Source organism: Notechis scutatus, chromosome 1 (assembly GCF_049901735.1).
Source record: "Notechis scutatus isolate UNSWTSFEM ecotype Mainland chromosome 1, rNotScu1.2, whole genome shotgun sequence".
NCBI lineage: Eukaryota > Metazoa > Chordata > Lepidosauria > Squamata > Elapidae > Notechis > Notechis scutatus.
Genome location: NC_142009.1, coordinates 189388697 through 189402328, shown reverse-complemented (window position 1 = coordinate 189402328; position 13632 = coordinate 189388697). Strand labels below are relative to the sequence as shown.

Here is a 13632-nt window from a genome sequence, read left to right as displayed (position 1 = left end):
TAGAAACTGTGAGTTCTAGTCCCTTCTAAGTACAGCATTTTAACTAATCATTGCACCAGAGCCATGGTGGTACGGTGGTTAAATAGAATCCAGTACTGCAGCTAATTCTGCTGACTGCTGGCTGCCAGCAGTTCGGCAGTTTGATCCTGACCGGCTCAAGGTTGACTCAGCCTTCCATCCTTCCGAGGTCAGTAAAATGAGGACCCAAATTGTTGGGGGCCATATGCTGACACTATAAACTGCTTAGAGAGGTCTGTAAAGTACTGTGAAATGGTATATAAGTCTAATTGCTATTGCTAAGACACAAAGCTGGCCGGGTGATCTTGGGTCAGTCATTCTTTCTCAGCCCTAGGAAGGAGGCAATTGCAGACAACTTCTGAAAAACCTAGCCAAGAAAACTTCAGGGACTTGTTCTGGCAGTCTCTGAGAATTGGACACAATTGAATATAAGAAAATATAAATAAGACTGCAGATGCTTCCAATTAGTAAATCTGCACATAGTAGTTATTTTATATTACTTTCTATTTGTAAAAAAAATATATTGTCAGTTGTACAACATCTATGAATCTGTTTCCAATACTTATGAGAGCTTAAAATATTATGTCAGCCGGACATTTACTGTATTCGACGAAGAGATTTATTTCCTAGGATTAAAGCTAATAACAGTTGTCAGTCGGTTGCAAGGGGGGGCATTACATTGGCAGATGCATACATGAAATGAGTTAGACACTGGGAAAACTTGTCAGACTCTTCTCATTTTTAATGAATTAATACTCTAGGGCATATTCCATTTTCTTGAGTGCTTATGAAAATTTAAAGATTTTTTTTTTTAGAGATCTCATGGTGTCTTGGCCTGAAAGCCGTAATGAATAAAATATGGTTTCTTATTAGTAAGATACCACTTGATTATCGAAAAGCCTGAAATAATAGATTGAAGGACCTTCAGATTTTAATCTTTCCAAATGGATAGAACAAAGTTTTTTTGATGTTTTCAAAGTGCAAAATGTTAATTTTAAAACAACTCTTTAAGAGGAGCGATTGACAAATGTTCCCAGATGTAAAGCATCCCTAGCAAAGCCGAAAAGGATAAATGAATAAGGGAACTAGGTGTAACCTCTGTGCATGTGATAATGTAATTAAATAAAGCTTATTTACGAGAAGAGGTTTATGGTCGCTAATGGATCTTAAATGCATTGCAGCCTGCTTGCTTTGCATTTGGTTTCTCAAAACATTATTATGCCGAGGAAATACAATAGTAAATTAACATACACATGCTTATTGTGGGCTACAGGTAGCAAAAAATTCCTGATTTTCAGTGTGTAGGTTGTTTGTCCTGGCAAAATAAATTTCAAGAGAATGAATGGCAAATAGACCTTTGAACAGCAGTTTTATTTTGGAGACAGCTACTTATCTTAGCTATTCTTCCCAGCAAAGAAATTAGAGAGAGTCGATATATGTAAACAATGTTATTTCACGTACGGGGAAGCAAGCTGCCTAGCAGTTGTTTTATTTGTGTGTATCTATGCCTGCGTGCAGGTGGAAAAATTATTGGTCCTGCTTTTGCTGTTAATTTGGATTGCCAGCGATAAGGCAGAGGCAATTCGGTTAGGATGCAGAGGCAGAAACATTAGTCCTATACAGCTGCAAAAAGCACAGATACATCAGCAGATCTCGCCTCTTTCCTACATCACTAAGGAGAAGCTGAGTACAACTTGACCATGTGCCTGAATGGTCACATTGCTAAGAAGAATGCAGTATGGATAAAAAATGTAAAACAGACGTGTGTGGCTGTTTGCTGGCTTAGACTGACGAGAACCCAGCAATGTGAGTTTTAAAAGCTTTTAAAACGTGCTATTCCGTACCTGGAGATAATGCTTCTTCTTTTTAATGCATATTATTACTTTTACTTTTCAGGGGGTGGGGTGGGGGTGGAAACAGGAGATATGCTTGAACTCATGCCTCATATGATTATAATTATACTACTAATTAATGGCAGTTCTCCTTTTTAACATTTGTGTGTACTTTAGTGTAAGAGTCAGGGTGTTTTGCATTAGCTTTCTTAGTTTGTTACGCTTTGAATGAAGAAAAGAATTCTTGAAGATCAAAAACATATCTCTGTGTACTATTTGACTCCACAAAGATTGTAATTATTTTATTCTGAGTTAGCAAACACAAAGAATAAAAATATGTTTTAATAGTTTAAGTTAAGGGAATTGAATAGGGATGGTAATTTTCCTGACATTAGAAAAATTGAGCAGTTGTTGAATTTAATATTGCTTCGGCACCTCCCAAAGAAAGGACTTAGAAAAACAGCATATAATTTGGCAGCACAGCACCAAGTAAGATTAACACTTGCACCCACACACAGTTTTTGTGCGGATCTACTCAGAAACAAATTCTCTTTAATTCAATGGAACTTACCCTTAAATAATCGTGCTTAGAATTACAGTCTCAATCACTCAGGAGTAAAGGGGAAGTAAATATATTTTAAATGCCTCAAAAACTGTTTTTCTGAATAGTACAATGCCCCTTTAACGCTTGCTTCAAAAGCCCAATGTAGTTGCTCAGAATGAAACACTTTAGTAATATATGCACAGTTGCAAAAGGCAACACACAATGTTTTGCTATTCAGGTTTAGGTTCCAGATCAAATGTTGAACTTTAGAGAAGGGAATTCAAAAGGGAATGTGGCTTTTGTGGAAGTAGGAAAGAGGTTTTTTAAAAAAGCTGTACATGTAATAAAAAAAGAGTACCAATTTCACCATAGTTATTAGGGCTACCAACAAAAATCCGGCCAAACACATGATGGCAACAAAGAAATGTAGACAGTTGTAACTCACTATGAGTCTGGGCATTGATTATCTCAGAGTTCAGTTTTCTGTCTGTTAATGTAATGGTATTGGGGAAGACCTTAGGAGTTGAAGTGAAGAGATGCTGACTAGGGCAGTGGCCCCCAACCTTTTTTGTACCACGGCCTGGTACCGGCATCACAAAATGATCCACGGAGCGGTACCGGCATCAGCACGCACGACCAAGGCAAGCCGAGCCGAGCGACCGGCCATCCATCCATCCCCCACTTCTCCCCACCACCTTCAACTCTTCCTTTGTACCTTTTTTGTGCTTTTCGGGCTCTTTCTTAATCTCCTCCTGAATAACGCGAGACTCCACCGCCATCGGGATGGCTCTTCGTTTGAAGCCGCCCCCCCTTCAATGAAACTAAGGTGCGAGGATTCCTTCAGCACCCAAACGCCGCTTTCCAACAACCGACGACCGACAAGCTCACCCGGAAGCACTTTCTCAAGCGCCGTCAAAACAAGATGGCGGTGCCCAAGCAAACCGGCGGCCCGGTACAAAATGATCCACAGACCGGTACCGGTCCGGGGCCCAGTGGTTGAGGACCACTGGACTAGGGAATGGTCAGATATTGTAAGAGAAAGAGCATAGCCTGCAACTGAATAGTGGCCAGGCAAGACGCCATGAATGGACCCTCCCTAGTTTCTTAGGCTGCAAAGGAGATGGAGAGGAGAATTGTACTTTCAAACTGGCAACATGCTGTTAATGTAACTTCACAGTAAAGTAGTTGTGTTTCCTGTCTGGTCTACCTGGTAAGGCTGATATCAATCGAGCAAGTCTCATACTCTCTTCCAAGGAGAGGAATTTCAGGAATGGCCTCTGATCCTCAAGGAATTCTGCTGCCTGCTGAGCACCTGGTGTTGCTGTAACCCCAACAGCAAGTGGATGCACAGATGATCCATTTGCAGAATGCCATGAGGCAACTTATGCAACGACTGGGGCAGAATTTGTCACAATCTGCAACCGCACAACAAATTGCTTAGCCAAAATTCCCTAGAGCTTGCTAGAATTGTTTAATCAGGTCCATAAACATTAACCATAGCTATTGCAGTTCCTGCAGAAGTACTATTTTAGCACATAACATGAAATAACATTCATTTACATCAGTAATAAACCGATATAAATCAACGGGGAATTCTTTTTGAACCAAAATGGCCACCCCAATAGCTTTCAATGAAGTATCTATGAAGTAAACCTATCCTGCCTACTTCTTTATTAATAGAGATTCATCCTGTTTCGTTAAATGAGTCTCCTGGAGATAAGTAACATTGGCCCTTAACAGTCCCTGATCTCTTCTTTGCTTCTCTCCTGTAAAAAGGGATAGTAGACAGAGCAAGAGGCTCAGAAAAGACTTTCCTAGTTTCTTAGGTTGTAAAGAAGATGGTGGGAGATTTGAAAGAACCATGTTGGCACAGTGGTTAGAATGCAGTACTGCAAGCTAACTCACTGCTCACTCCAGGAATTCAATCCTGATGGGGCTCAAGGTTGACTCAACCTTCCATCCTTCCGAGGTTGGTAAATTGAGGATTGTTGGGGGCAATATGCTGACTCTGTAAATTGCTTAAAGCAGGCTGTAAAGTACTGTGAAGTGGCATATAAGTCTAAGGGATACTGCTACTTTCAGACTTGCAAAATTTGGTTATGTAACTTCACAATAAACTAGAATTAGCTCATCTGGTCATGTTTCCTGTCTGTTCTACTTGGTAAGGCTGACAGTTGGTCAAAATGATGTGTTGCAAAGATGGCTAGCTGTGAAAAGTACATGACTTTGTCAGCTTGGTCTTTAAATTGTTTTATAATGGAAAATCCCATAGCAATTTGTTATCAAATACAATAAATTTGACTCAGATTTATTTATATGCTATCTTGGTTTCATCCAGGAGCTCAAGACAGCATGCATGCATTCCTTTTTTGCAGTTCATCCCCACAACTACAATTCTCTAGGATAGATTGGCCTGACAATGAATGTGCCAAAATCCCCTCTTGAGCTTGTATGGTTGAGGTGGACTAATTCAAGTCACTTGCTTGAACTTTCAAAGCACAGACTTACCCATAAAACCTAGTTAAACTTTAAGTCTTAATTAAATATGATTTACTTGTATGTCTGCATAATTAACTACACCCTTCTCAAAAAGTTGTACTAGGTGTGCTTCCGAACTTTCTGTTCTTGTAGATATGAATATTTACTTTTACTGTCTCTGAGATTTCTTATATTTTCATGAGGAAATATTTGAGGCCTCAAGCCCATCCAGAACAGTTCTGCATTCAACATTTATTCTTCCTTTCCCTGTAGAGATGAGCTGTAGCAAAAAGGCTGAAGAGATTCATTTTCTCTGCTTAATTCCTCCTGGTATTTCAAGTGGTGACTTTCTGAACAACAAGAGAATTATTACATAATACATGTAGTATTACATAATACGCAAAGTATTACATAATACGTAAAGAACAATTGAAAATTAAACAGGGCAGGCTTCCTTCTCCCTCATGCCTTTTTTTTTTTTTGCAAGAGCAGTGAAAGATAGAGACCAGTTTTTCAAGTACAGTAGGTGGTCTATGGAATAGTTATGAATAACAACGAAAACAAAATGTTGAAACTCTGAGTTTGATCAATCTGAATGAAAGCAAGCAATGCCTGGTCTGTAATTTTGTTAGGATAGCGAAGTGAAAAAGAAATAGAGCTCCAACATCATTTACAATTGTGTAGCAAAGGGAATTTTAGCAATACTCCCCTTTTTAAAACTTTAGAGGAGGTAGAGGAGGATTTCTTCAGTAGCCAGTGTGACTTCACAATTGTCCTTAGGTTCAACTCATTTCGTCTTCTAGTGTGCACATTGGAAATCTGGTCATTAAATTGACCAAATCAATGTTTACTTATTGCATTAAAGAATATGAGAAACTTCTGGTCTTTCTTCACGGGTAGATCAATCAGTTGAACTGTTGTATATTTTCTTTTTTCTTTTTCCTTTTAAGAAGAATGTCTTCCGTCTTTGCATGTGAAGCTTAAGGAACATTAGTTGCAGCTAATAAATCAGTAAAAAGAGTGAAACCAGATATCATTAAAATTCAGAATAGGATCAGGAATCAAGAGAAAATAACCAGTGTACTGAGAACAGGTTCTCTGGAGAGCAGGGTTGAACAGACTAGATAAATGTTTGGAATAGTTACAAGTAGGAGAGATACTAGATTAGATATAGATAAACTTGTTCAAGATAAAATATCATAGATAAATACATTATATTTCTCTTATCTTTCAGATTGAGGAGGTCTTACCAGGCCAATAGCGGGATATTAGCAGGGTTGCATTCATGGATTCAACACCTTCTGACCTTTTTAAGAGTGATAGGTATTAATAATACCCATCAATTCTAGGTGTTAATAATACCCATCAATTCTAGGTGTTAATAATACCCATCAATTCTAGGTGTTAATAATGCCCATCAATTCTAGGTGTTAATAATGTATGTAGCCAGTTGTCCTGCTGACAAGCGTGCCTTGCCTAAAAGATCTACAGGCTTCATACATTTTTCAACTTGTCTTAAATAACCAAAGTGAGGGTGATAATGACAGTCATCTTCATCAAGATCATCAGTACTTGGTTCTGGAATCAGAATTGAAATCTGACTTCCTGTTTGAAATTAAGGTGATGGTAGTATCATCAGGGTGTCAGGGATGAGATGTTACAAAGTTCTTCCCAAGTACCACTGCCAGACTAGATCTGAAGGCCTGTATATCCATCCTAGTGGCTTCCATATACCATAATTTAACTTCCACGCTGAAATTCTGTGGTCCTTAAATGATGTCTGACATGGGGAGAGCGAGTATCAGATTTCACCAAGTGAGTGTGTTTTCCATATGAAATTTTAGTCACGCCAAATAGATTGCATCAACAAAGATGACATCATCAAAGTTGACAACAGTGATATTTGCTCCCAAATAAGCGTAGGATAATATTTTAGGGATTATATTAGGAATAAGTATTTATGCAAGAGCCAAACTGGATTGGTCACCGGGATGAGAGGTTTGGTCTTCCGAGCTTTCAGACTCATGCTGAAGGCCATCTTCAGGGAACTTCTCCAGGGGTGGGATTCAATCAGTGTAAATACCGGTTTGATGATTACGTTTTATACACGCATGCATAAAACGGCGTAAACTGTGCTGCCCGGACAGCTGATAGGCGCTGCGCGCGGGTGCACAGCATTTGAAAAGGTACTTTTTTACTGCTTTTTCAACTTCAGCTTTGCCATGCAAAGCAGCTGAGGTTGAAAAAGCAAGAAATAAAGGACAGGTAAGAGCCCGGGCAGGCAGGTGGGCCAAACAGCAGCAGACACACAACCAGTTCGGTGTCTGCTGTTCATCAGAGCTACCGGTTCTATAGAGCTGGGCAGAACATCTGTAGCATCCCACCCCTGAACTTCTCTCTAGCCCAGCAAGAGTCTGAAAGCTTGGAAGACAAAACCTCTGATCCACGGTGTTGGATCCTGCAGAATTATCTTGGGATACATATATTCGCCTTCATTCATAAGTACTTATATTTAAATATTTAAATTCCTACACGAGTATGTAGAATGTTAAAAATTGGCAATAGAACCAATTCTTTGGGGGAAAGGAGCTACATAATGTTATTCACACATGTTTTGTAAGCCAGAATTGTCAGAGTTGGATGGTTTTGAAATTTGTCAAATAATAAATAAACATGCTGAGTTAGGTTTTCCAATCCTTTGGCATAATAAATGGAACTTTTTTCTGGGTTGACAAGCCCCCAATCTTTGACCCCTGATTAAATTGTGAATAAGTTATATTTTATTGTGCTCATGTTTTATTACAATTTTATTATATGTTATATATTTGATGGCTGGAAAGAAGGCAGAGGGAAGCTCAATAATTCACCCACCAAGTTTTCTATCTAAAAATAGGATTCATGCAAATATTCCAAATTCACTTAAAAAATAGATTAAATATTTTCATACAAGGCAAAAATATGCAAATTAAGCATTCATAGGCTATTGAGTATCTTGCCACTGAAAGCTGTCTGTTTTTCAGAACCTGGTTGAAAATCCACTGATACCTGTTATTAAGTAGCTAAGGACAGCTAGCAGAATTTGTGCTAATAACATCAAGATTAAGTTCTGGTAGCTTATTCAAGATCTCTTTGAATAAGAAAATCATTCATTTGTTTGAATGATGGGAATTATGTCGTGTAGAAAGATGCACATGCAGGCTTCAGGTTCCTATAATTTACTTCTTTTGGGGAAGGAAGGAATAATCTTTTGTGGTGGGTCATTACAAACAAAAGGAGGCCTGCTGAGTATTGGCTGTTATTCTAGCTGTGTTGTGTGACAGTCAAGATGGAATAGCTGGATAGATCTGGGAAGCCTGTGAGTGAGCTGAGTGCTGTCTTACATAAAAGTACCGTTTGCATTTCAAAGGCTTATGATCTCTCTTAATTTTGAGATTGTATAGTCCTGTCTCCCGATACAATTATTCTTTTCCTCAGTTGTGCATCACCGAACCATACTGAGATTTTTTTTAGAAACTAATATTAATACTGATAAGTTCCCATGGAGTTTTTAAATCAGGAGTGTTAGAAAAAGAAAGAAACTGAAGGCAGCTCAAGAACAAGCTTTGCCAAGTAATTGCATGAAGGCAAAAATTCAACATGTAGCAAACAAGACACAAACTAGACACAAGAACAGTTTTTTCCCGAAAGCCATCACTCTGCTAAACAAATAATTCCCTCAACACTGTTCAACTATTACAAAATCTGCACTACTATTACTGTTAATCTTCTCATCACTCCTTATCACCCATCCCTTTCCACTTGTGATTGTAGGACTGTAACTTTGTTGCTTGTATCCTTACGATTTATATTGACTGCTTCCTAGTATGATTTGATTGTTGATTGTACCCTATGACTATCATTAAGTGTTGTACTTTATGATTCTTGATTCTTAACGAATCTTTTCTTTATGTATACTGAGAGTATTTACACCAAGACAAATTCCTTGTGTGTCGAATCACACTTGGCCAATAAAGTATTCTATTCTATTCTATTCTATTCTATTCTATTCTATTCTATTCTATTCTATTCTATTCTATTCTATTCTATTCTATTCTACAGCAGTAAATGTTGCCATTGTAGTGAAAAGAATGAAACAATTAACCATTTGATCAATGGCTGCAGCAAAATTTCCTAACCTGCCAAAAACTGTGTTGCCAAGTTGCCAGAATTATTCATTAAAATTTTTCCCAGAGGTTTGGATTTAAATATAGCAAAAATTACTGAGAGTTGAGAAGATTTTGGAAAATGACTGGGTTAAGATCTTATGAGTTTTAAGATCCAGGCAGGCATCTTATTCATGACACACTTGATATAACAGTTACTGAAACGAAGAAAATCTTGTTCATTGATGTTGTTATTCTGGGTAATGCTTGCATTGAGGAAAAAAAACAATTAGAAAAAAAGTATTAAATACAGGGATTTGCAGATCAAAGTTGAACTCTTATGAAAAGAAGAAATCTGTTGTTGTACCTATTGTAATTGGAGCTCTTGGAACAGTACCTAAAGGACTTCCTGGATATCTGGAAACATTGAATCTATCAGGCTTGAACATCTAATTTTACAAAAAAATAAAATAAAAAATCCCACCTTGCTAGGAGCTGCCTATATTCTTAAATGTTATGTTAGTAATTCTTGAATGATTTAGTTTCCACAAGTCTTAGACTACAAATCGAGCAGTAGATTATCCACATGTAATAATGTTGTCCCAATGGTTATCAGCACATTGGGTACCATGCTAAAAAAACTTGGCTAATACTTAGAAAATGATGAAATTTCCATCTGTCATTTACAAAAGGACAAAAGGTCACAATACTTGGATCTACACATATACTATACCAATACTTTACATAACATAATATTTACAAGTTATGACAGTGATGAAAAAAGTAAACTTGCATTTACAACCTTCGCAGGTCTGTAAAACAGGAAAACTGAAGTAAGATCATAAGAACTTTGCTTAATTATTGAGTTGCTGATCCCAGTTGTAGTCACTAAACAAGGATCACCTGTATTTCTTGGAGTATATTTTATAGCAATGAGCATGTTAAATGCAGGATTATTCTTTATGCATTATTAGAGCTTTTCCCCTCATAAACTCTGCGCCTACTTTAACATCCATTGCTCAAGTCTCCTCATTCCTCTTCTCCACCTTTCCACTGAATTGGCCATAGGAAGGAGAACAAACAACAATCAGCCAACACCCCACCAGTGGTTGCTCTCCCCTCATCATTTTTAAATTTCTGGACGGGGAAAAATAAACAGAATCAACCCCTACTTAGCCACTGTGTAAGGCAGGGGTGTCAAACTCATGGGCTGCGGGCCAGATGTGTCCCGTGCTGCCCCCACCCCCACCCAGTTTAGCAAAGGGGAAAAAAGTCCCAATAAGTCATGTGACGCCGCCATGATGATGTGAGTTTGACACCCCTGGTGTAAGGTAAATGGCAAAGCCACTTGCGAGGACTGAAGAATGGCATAACAACACCAAAACACTCTGAATTGGATCAGCTTCTCACCACCTATAGTATTTATAGAGGTGTGGTTCCAATCTTGTGTTGATTCAATGCTTATCTTAGAATTTTGTACTGCTGTATGTCAATCAGAACACATGGCTTTTGAATATTCTGATACAAAGAATATTAGAATATTCTTTTGAATACTTTTGTTCTCTGATCCTCTGGGCTTAATTTGAAATTCATGCAGAAACCTAACAATAAAACATGAGATACATTTAGTTCTTCATTCTTTAGGTGTAATAATTTCCATGCTGGCAATCCTATATACATATCTATTTTCCTTATATTTAAAAGATAACTGGATTTTTTTTAAAAAAAATAATAAGGTGCAAACATCAGTCCAAAACAACATTAACTTTCCCTTGTGCTTTAACATTTGCCTTCAGTGCCAAATAATTTATTTTATTTATTTATTTATTTATTTTTTATTTATTTATTTGATTTGCCAATTGTTTACAAGATAATAAGTATAAATGTATACATAGTTGTGAATACATGAAATGGTTACATATAAGAAAAATAAAAGAATAAGAGAAACAATAGGACAGGGACGGTAGGCACGTTGGTGCGCTTATGCACCAAGCAACTTAGCTTATGCTGGCGCTCTAGCTCAGGTTTCTTCAGTGCACTGACTTTTGAGGGTACAGATAGAGAATTAAGGAGTTTGTATTCCCTCTTTAACATTTGGCTTCTTCTTGTCTAAAAGGCTGATAATCTGTGGTCACTTTCTGCTGCTTTTCTTCTCAGGCATGCTTGCACAGAGCACATGTTCTTTGATTCTTCTTCTGCTAGGGTTGTACCTAGCAAGGTGCTTGGCTTTGCCTGTCCCTCCGATGTGATTCCTGACATAGATCTCCTTTGTGTTATAGTTATAAACCTGTTTTACTAATCATTGCTCAAATGAGCTTCCTGCTGTCAGGAAAGCTGGCATGGCTTCCACCTCCGATACCTGGCACATTCCAAATGTTTTGGACTATAATTTCCACAGTTCCCTAGGCAAAATTGATTTTGGTATTTGACACTTTTTGAGATTAAAATCTCAGGGGTCTCGCTGAGCAAATAAGTTCTTTTGTTTTTCATTTCCTCTCACAGTACAGGTAGAAGATTTGACAAGCAGGTCATATTATTATTATGATTATTACTCAACTGAGAGCCACTATAGAAATCTGAAAGCAACTTCTTGAATTTTGAATGATGGATGCTGAGAAGATACTTATTCTCAGGATCAGTATCTGTCATTATTCCCAACACATGTGTCTGAAATATGAAATACAAGAAAAAGATATCTTGTTCAGAGATTTGTACATTGGGGTTTTTTTTGCTTTATGTTTCAGGCTCAAATGAAATCACAATGTTTGACATAAATTTAACAGAACAATAAAATTTAGCCTGAAGGTCAGCAATATTTTCAGGCATGATCCCCAAATCTCACAAGATTGTGTGCTGCTTCATTGAAGTCTTGCACAGTTTGATATTCTTACACTATTCTATCCATTAAAATTATTTTATTATTTTTAGTTTCCTTTGATTTTTTCCCCACTTAATCCGTTTGGCAATCTTTTTGGTCTCAATGAATACTTAAGCCAACTCTTAGTTTGTTTGGGGGGAAAACAAGTTATTCTGTTTTGGATGTGCTTCAGTTCTCCAAATACTGCAGGTTTTATTTTTTTACTTACAAAATTTATATCAGTATTTTCTCATTCATCTTGACAGCTTCGTGCTTTGCTCATAACCCTCAGGATCCAAACTAAATAACACTTTAATATTTTATTTCAACTCTGTTCCACCACTGGCTGCAGGTCTCTTAGGGAATGAGGAATGATTCCAGCAACTATGTTTTTTAAGTTGGAAATTGGGAGCAAATTTGTGTAGTTTTGTGTAGTATCATGCTTTTGCTTCACAGTAACAAAGCTTGTGCGCCATTTTCATCATCCGCTAAAGCCTACAATGATCCTTCTAATCTCCATCTGTAGCCATTGATCATATGCACTGACCTATGAAAGAATTCTTCAAGCAGTGTCCTACAGCGACAGTAGAATGTATAAATGAGGCTTTCCTAAAATTGCAGAAATAGTAGACAACTGAAGGTAAGACTCATTAAATAGTCAGTATTGTTGAATTTATCCCTCCCTTTTCTCCTGTTTTTAGGCACACATTATGAACAGACACATATTTCATTTATCTGAGACCACAGACAAACATGAAGATTGATATCAGTTATGACTGTCTACAGTATGCATCATAAATTATATCTAGTTCAGCAGCAATATAAGCCAAATAAATAGATGACAGAAAATAAATATTAATCCTCATATTTATATTAAAACATAGAATTGCTTTAGTATTCTTTTTGATAAATAATTTGTAGCATTTTATTTCATGGTGATTTTCCTTAAAAAGAATCTTCTGTTTCAGAAATATACGTATGTATATATTTAAAAAGTTTCCTTCCTCGTGTTTGTTTTTTGCAGATTCCAAAATTAGAACAAAGCACAATTCCTAGTGGGACTTCTGGTGCAAGGAGGCATTGAACTTTTGCATTCTCTTAGCCTGAAGGCGGTTGTGCCAATGGATAACCGGCTTTTCTTTGCTAATCATGCCTATATTTGACAATATTGTACTTTTGATTCTGTGCTGCTTAAACTCTGTTTGTATATTTTGAAGTTTGTTCAGTTCATAAAATTTGTCTCAAAAGCTACTGGAGTCAACTCTGCTTTGCTTTTTTTATTCAGAATGTCAACACATTAAAATCAAAATTGCTAATGATTTTGTCAAAGTTGAGTCTCTTTTCTGCTTGTTTTTCTTTTTTTTAAATCTGTGTCTGATTAAAACTGGTGGTAATATTAAAGCTGATACTGTGCATCGTTTTGTAAGCTCTTGTTTTAGTGAATCTAAATGCAGAACTTAACTTACTCTTAAATTTCTTGATGTATAAAAAGCGGTGCTTCGTGCATAAGAAACCTTTGGAATCTCCAAATATTGTTGATGGCCGTGCTGATTGATACTTCTGGGAGCAATATAATGTCATCTGAAAAAGAGGGAATTTGGGCTTGATCTGTTCACCATTTGATTTTCTTAAACCATTGTTGTTCACCCTTTTAGCTAGATTTTGGTAATCTGCTTGGAGACTGCAGAAAAAAGCTGTCCTGGGAGTTCATGCATCTACTTTAGGAATTCCCATTAGTTTTGGCAATTCTCCTCTCTAGTC

The 13632-nt window shown here is 37.2% G+C and overlaps 1 protein-coding gene and 1 long non-coding RNA gene across 2 annotated transcripts in view; both read left to right on the top strand.

The window, feature by feature from the left end:
- The window catches only part of RAPGEF4 (Rap guanine nucleotide exchange factor 4), a 186629-nt gene that overhangs the window by 62587 nt on the left and 110410 nt on the right, over nt 1–13632 (top strand). The window lies entirely within an intron of this gene.
- On the top strand, nt 1285–13190 carry LOC148133142 (uncharacterized). Its single transcript, XR_015746514.1, has 2 exons — nt 1285–1824; nt 12896–13190. It is a non-coding gene; the product is annotated as an uncharacterized LOC148133142 (long non-coding RNA).